The sequence below is a fragment of the Cupressus sempervirens genome, chromosome 7 (assembly GCF_028749045.1).
Source record: "Cupressus sempervirens isolate cs-2001-9-10 chromosome 7, ASM2874904v1, whole genome shotgun sequence".
In the NCBI taxonomy this organism is placed as follows: domain Eukaryota; kingdom Viridiplantae; phylum Streptophyta; class Pinopsida; order Cupressales; family Cupressaceae; genus Cupressus; species Cupressus sempervirens.
In genome coordinates, this window is record NC_143124.1 from 15,904,081 (window position 1) to 15,911,576 (window position 7,496).

The following is a 7,496-nucleotide window of genomic DNA, read 5'->3' on the forward strand; positions in this document are numbered from 1 at the left end:
TCAATGATTCTTGTGAAGTGCACACCATGCACAAAATTCTTGTTTTTCCATGATTGGAGGAAGACCTCTCACCATATTCTTCTTATGCAAAAAATTAGTCCTTGAAAATGAAGATGACCATAACATTGATTTTGTGACCATGAATCATCTATGGTTGGTTTTAATGCATGCAACTTATTAGAAATCAATTTAAGAGGAAACAATCTATTTGGTGTCATATAAGTCTTTTCTACAAGATGATGATTATTATTTTAATAAAAAAATTTGCAGAAACTATCTGAAATAAAACTTTATAATTTTTTTCTATAAGTTGTCCTATACTCAAAAGACTATGCTATAACTTTGGCACAAAGAAAGTATAATGAATATGTGTAGTTTCTCCTTTCTTGGTCTTGACTACAAAGGTTCCTTTTCCCATTACATCAACCTCCTTATCATCTCCAAATTGAACTTTACTTCTCATTGAATCATATAATTTGACAAAGAAATCAAATTTACTTGTCATGTGATTTTAGCAACCATTGTCTAAGAACCAAACATCTTCTTGGTGTTTTTTTTTTCAAATTGCATGCAAACAATGTAGAATTCTTTGCATTAGAATATTTTTGTACATAACTATCTCTTGACTTCTTCATGTCATATTTCTTTTTTTTTCATTTAGATTCATAGTGCCGCAATCTATCACAATATTTACATTGAATACTCCACCTAGCAAAAAAATGTCATCCTCTTCCTCTATAATTTCCTCTTCCTCTTCCTCTATTATTTCTAGAAGATTCACCTTAAAACTTGTTAGCATGGGAGGGAGGAGATTTAAATTTTTCCTTAAAATTCATAGAGGACTATAAATCTAGCACAATACCTTTTTGTAGAACATTGCATTCGTTCCTCATGAGACTACAAAGAACCAATTAATTCTATAACTTGATTAGTAGTTGGATCCTTGGTATGTAGCCTATAGAGTCTCCAATGCATCTTTTGATTTTGTTAAATTGGCAATTCAGGGAAGAATTAAAGCATGCAACGTAGATTGAATGGTGAAAAGAGCTTTTTAATCTTTCTTTTTATATTCTTTCAGTTGGGTTTTCTATTGTGGTGTCCATGTATTGAATACATTATAATTTATAGGTTTTGTGTATCCTCCTTCCATAAATTCCCAAAGATCTTGGGATAAAATTATGGTCTTCATTTTTGTATTCTGGTAATCATAGTTATCTCTAGTAAATAATGGAAGTTAAAATGCTAAATCCTTTCCATTATCCATCTAGAGATAATTGTTGTCTGCACAATCAAAAAATCTTACAACCTGCTCTGATACCAAATGAAAGATTATAAATGAAAATATAAAGTTATAAGAATATTGCAATTAAATTTCAAAGCTACAATCTTGATATTAAAAACTTGGAGGAATAATTACATGGTATCCAATATATAGAGATTTGATTCCTAAAACTAAACTACCTAAAGCAAAGCTTTAAAAAACAAAAAAAATAGGATAAAGCCTATTTTGAAACTACTAGAATAAGAAAACAACTAAGATAGATTTTTTTTCACTGTGTAAATAGGAGTGGTTACAAAGCATAGAGAAGAAAAACAAAAAGCTTCTTTAAAAACAATCCAACTCAGCTCAAATGCATCAAGCATATCTTTATGATAACACTTCTTAGTTTTGCACAATCAACTTTTCTCCAAGTATTTGAACTCAAAGATTGCTATAGGGTCAAGAAAATACAAGGTTTGAAAAATTTCCTGACATTGGAGGAGCTGAAAGTACAATTGGTGTGGGAGGAGATGGGCATAGAAAGTTTGGAGCACATGCAAAGATTGAGAAAAGTGGAACTCTGGAAGCATTCAATAGATCAAGTGTCAAAGGTTGCATTCAAAGCATAAAGGTCATAAATTCCATATGCAATTATATTTCTATTTTCAATTGATTTTACATTCGATAATGTAATATGAAATTATGCAATGGATTTGTAGAAATGTCCAAGAGAAGACATAATAGTATGCACACATGTGGTCCCTAATGCTTCTGCACTTGTAAACCCATTTTCCTTTCCCAATCTCTTTGTTGTTGAAAATCACAACCAATGCATTCCTCAAATGGTCCTGCACCACTCATTTCATTCTTCTATACTATATTTTCATGAATTGTGAATCTCCAAAACCTTCATTGAAGTTGACATACACTAGAGAAAATGCATAATTTAAAAGCATATATATGGGGTTGTCAATGGATGGAGTTGGAGAAGGGTAAATGGGTATGGACAATAGTCTTCACACAATATTCCATGGTCTTGAATTAGACTTCAACCCTTTCACAATCATGGGTACATATAGCTTATAATGAAGAAATGGATAGAAATGAAGAAAGAGGAGGACAATATAGAAGTGGAGAATGGAGTGGTTGTGATAGGAGAAGACAATGATGTTGACATATCAGTCGAGTTTGTTATTAGTGACACACACTTCTTCAAATTATTTATAGCTACCAAGTTCATTGTACAGTTTACAATGCTTTCCATGTAATTCAGTAGCTACTAAGCTCTACACTTGCTACCAAGTCTTTTGGACTAATCCCAATGGTTACCAAGCAGATTCAGTTAGTGTGAAGTCTAGTAGTTCAAACCATGCATTTTAGTATACACCGAGTTAATTAGTGGTTACCGAGCATAACAGTGTCTACTAAGTTCATAGTTCATGTGATGCGAAGGTAGTGTTAACCAAACTACCTTATGCTAACCAAGTGATTCAATATTTGTTGAGTTGCACAATATCTACTGAGTCACCAGTACAGATCGAGTTCAAGACTACTTGAAAGTGATTAGTATGGACCAAGCTTCTATGTTTACCAAGTGCATAATGATGCTAAGCATTGATAGTGAATGCCGAGTATCAAAACCTCACCATGTCAGATCTTCAAAACATGAGTATCTTCATATGGGCAAACTTTGTAATATTTGTGTTAACTTGTATCATGGCTGACTTTGTAATTTTGTAATTTGGATTGGTATATATATGTAATATATTGTATCATATCCGATGAGGAAGAATGCAAATGTGTGAGCATATGTATTGTAATCTGAATGTGGATGTGAAAAGTTCAAGTTATGAATGCAGAAGATAAAGAATGAATTGTGAAGGCCATAATAGTATGAGGTGCAATAGACATATCTATCATAGAAAGGTGATTAGTACACAAAGGAATCTCTATCCTCAAACCCATTGCAAATTAGAGATCTATTGCTTCATCCTAACAGGTAAACCAGTCAACATCCTTTAACAAGGTAGACCTAACAGTCTTTCATAAATCTCTTTACTGAGTGCATACTTCATTCTATGTTTGTAAATCCTCTCACAAGGTGGATCTAGCAGTCCTAATTGCTCCTAAGAGGGTAGATCATTATAAGTGATCAATGCAAGCCTTAACAGGCCAACTTTATGTTATAGTACTAAAGTTTGTGGATATCATCACCACCCCAATTTTACTTTCTATTTGAAGGTTCCCGGGTCACCAAATCTTTGTGTTCAAGTGTTATGGATGCTTTCATGTTTTTAGTTTCTCATGCATGTAATTAGATGAAATGTGATGAATTAAGTACTAATTGATTTATTGGATTAAGAATTGAAATTGGTAAAGTTTTAGAAGTTACTGATTCACCCCTCCCCTCTCACTAACTTAGCATAGTCTTGAATATTTCCAACAATTAGTATTAGAGCTTTCTAGTTCTCAGGAGAAAGTTTAACAAGCTTGAGCAAAGATCAAGGATATGGAGATATTTAGACTTGACAAATCTATTGACAATGAAAAGTTGGATCTGGAAATGGTCATTGCCCAACTCAAGAATGCTAAGGAGCAACTTTCCCAATCTATGAAAAGAAGAAAGGAACTTGCAAATCAAATGAATGATCATCTCTACATTGAAGAAAGAATTGAAGAATTTCACCCTTCAAGAAGCTTAGATGAAGCAAATGATGCAATCAAAGAACTCCTAGAGAAGAATGGTTCCCTACAAGAAGAAGTAAGAAAGTTGAAAAAAGAACAAGAAATTCAGTTAGTAAGGTTATGTGAAGTCTTGGAAAAGAGAAATAAGATAAAAGAAGAGATGGATGGAAGGAACAATGAAATTGAGAAACAATCCCTCCAGCAAGCAGACCTTAGTGATCAACTCTCCAATGCAAATGAGAAAAACATAAGCCTAAGATTTGAAAATGAAAGAATGAGGAATGATCTAAATTTTGAAAGGCAAATTAATGAAATAATAAAAAATGATCTGAGATCTAAAAGACAAATCAATGAAAAATTAAGGAATGATCTAAACTCTAAGAAGAAAATCAATGACAGAATGATGCAATCTCAAGTGGACATGGATGAACTAAATGAGAAAAATATCTATAGGAAAAAATGAAAAGTAGGAATTGGATACAAAGAAGAAGGTGAATCCTTTAAACAAGGTGCTCAAAAGAATCAAAGACCTACTTGTAATCACTGTGGTAAGATAGGTCATACATCAACCAAATGTTGGAGCAATGGAAATGCAAAATTCAATGGAAAATGCTACAATTGCAATCAGCATGGTCACAAGGCTAATGAATGCAAAGAGAAACCAAGATTTGAAGGCAACTCTCATAAATGTAAGAAACATGGACACAAGGCATCAGAATGAAAAACAAAGGCATTGAATCCTACAGAACAAATTGTGAAAGCAATATTTGGTTGGGACTACAATACTTGGTGTAGGTGTCATTACAGCGGAGAATTTGGATACATTGGTATAAATTGTGTTAAACATCATATGAGGAAAAGAGATACCACTAAAATATGTTTCATTTGTACATAACTTGGTCATCTTTCTAAGAATTGTATGAATATTGGTAGAATTGAAGATGAGAAGAAAGCAAATGCTGATAACATCCGAATGTAGATGAGACAACAATGCATTCCTAAGTCTACCAAGGATACTGGTCTGAGCAATGATGGTCAAGTCACTCAAGAATTGGGTGACTCTACCATTTCTAATTAAGTTCTCAAGGAAGAACTGGAACTAGGCTATAAAAGAAGACATTTGAATCAGTTCTAGTTGAAAGGTGACAAAGATCCAAATCTATATACAAGATACAAAGGGATCACTGAGTAAGATTGGTATTAGTTATTATTGAGTTACCTTCTCTACCGAGTAAGGCCGGGTCATAAACTCTACCGAGCAAGGTTGGGAGTAACAAAAGCAATTATGGTTACCAAATCATAAAGATGTCACCAAGTAATCAATGCCATATGGTGGATGATTGTCTATCAAAAAATCTATTTCATACTAAGCATTAATAGTGAAGTTTTATCAAAAGGCATGGAATTGAATTCATTTCTTACCAAGAATTTTCAAGTTCTATTGCAACGAGCTATTTTCTGTGTGATCAAAGCAACTTGAGTGAATTTCTTGCAAAAGTTTTTTTAAGTTCCCTCAATCTACCAAGAAAAAATGGCATCCAATAGCAACAAGGTCAAAAGAGGGTCTGACATGTTGGTTTGAGGACTTGAATGGAAACTGCCAGATTTCAAGCTCACACCCACGATTGTTGAAACCCTAGACCCAAGCGGAGCTCAATCTCAAATCTCTCCTAAGGTTCTTCTTGTTAATGACATTCATACTCATTTCAAATGTACTATTCAAGAAATTGGTACTCTGGAAATGGATGAAACCCTAGGCCAGTTATGTGTTGATGGCACCCTAAAACCTAAGCATCAACATCTAGAAGCAAAAGGATTGACACATATTCCCCATATTCCCCAAGAATTTCAAATTAAATGGATCAGGTGTATCCTTAGTTAGGTGCATAATGAAGAACTATGGTTAAAACAACCAATTCTGATAACAAAGAAGATGATTCATCAAATCACTAGCCTCCCCATGCTAGCCAAAGCCAAAATGACAAAAACCCTAGGTTGAGCAGAGTTGGAGAAGAAAACCCTAGCTTAGTGGGGTGCCAGAGGTATGAAAATTAGCAGTGTTACAGATGTAGAATTGAAATTTGGAATTCATGTTATTGCTTATAAGATATATAGTTCAAGCCAACATAACAATGTGTCATGTGAAGCCATAGATTTGGCATATAAAGTGGTTAAAAACAACTTATCTTATGACCTTGCCGACCTATTGTTGAGGCAATTCAACAAAATAATGGAAAGTATTAGAACATCAAAGAACAACCCATGCAAATTTGGTTCATTGTTAACCTATTTATTCTTTTATGTCCAGAAGTTCTTCCCATCTAAAGGCACTATAGTTTGAACAAAAGATGTGCCTGTGCTTTACCAAATAAATGAATATATTGTAGAAGTGGGTGAGAACTATGGCAGCATCATGGACAACTACTTCGATGTATTCAAAGAGAAAATGGACAATAGGTTCAAGATTCTGAAGAAGTTAGTTGAAGATTATAAGGATGATGTGTGCTTCATGGTGGATAGTGACAAGGTGTATATTGAGGCAGTTAGGCCTAGACTTGCATGGGTAAAACCTCTTGGCTATGAGGTGAATATTGATGAGATAAAGGATACCATTGAGGCCCCTATCAATGAACCTGTTGATCACAAGGCCCCTTATTTTGGAACTTATGATGAAGCCAAGGCCAGAATAGAGCTGGAAATAAAGCTCCCTCAGGAAGTTAACAAAGGGAAGAGAAGGATGGCCAAGCTGAAATTAGGTGTACCTCTCTTATTAACCGAGGAAAAAGGTGAGGATTTGGAAGAAGCAAAGGATGAGGAAGAATGTGAGATAGAAGAAGAACCTTTGAAGAAAAAGGGAAAGGTGATCATCACCAAGCCTGCAAAATCATCCACTATAGTCTTCACAAGCAGGTCACGAAAGAAAGGAATTGACATAGTATTTAGAAGACCTCCACCCACCTTCTAGGATAGGCTAAAAAAATTGGAACAAGAAGCAAGAATAAAAAATTTTTAAATCTTTGAAATATGAGATCAGGACTGAGGTAGAGCAGAAGCAAGTTGAAGACCTAGAGCTAAACAAAATGGTTAAGTGGAAGTACTCACCAGACCAGATAACTTCTCAAATCTCTAATGAAATACTAGAAAAAATAAAGCCAAGGTGGGAGTTTTCTATGCAAATAGACAAAGACATTTATGCACAAACCCTAAGGTAGTAACTAACAAGAATATTAGATGCTGAGGTGAAAGAGTCATTAAAGAAAAATGAAGAAAAACTGACTCTATGATTTAATACTTGTTTGGTTTTTATCAAGGACATAGAGTATGTTGTTAAGAATGCTACAAACACCTAGAAAAACATTTATCATCTTCAGTAAACGATGAAGATGAAGAAGAAGATAAGGAGAAAGATGAGGAAGAAAATGCTGAAGAAGTGGCTCAATTTAATAATGAAGAAGATGAAGAGGATCAAAGTCTAGAAGCTATCGAGAAGAAAAGCAAGATGATGAGGAGATTGATCTAGTCAAGGTAGCTACGACAGTCATTGCCTCAC

At 34.2% G+C, this 7,496-nt stretch overlaps 1 pseudogene; it reads left to right on the forward strand.

The window, feature by feature from the left end:
* Window positions 1-1,650: 1,650 nt before the first annotated feature.
* Window positions 1,651-2,306, forward strand: LOC149545189 (uncharacterized; annotated as a pseudogene).
* The last annotated feature ends 5,190 nt before the right edge of the window (window positions 2,307-7,496 follow it).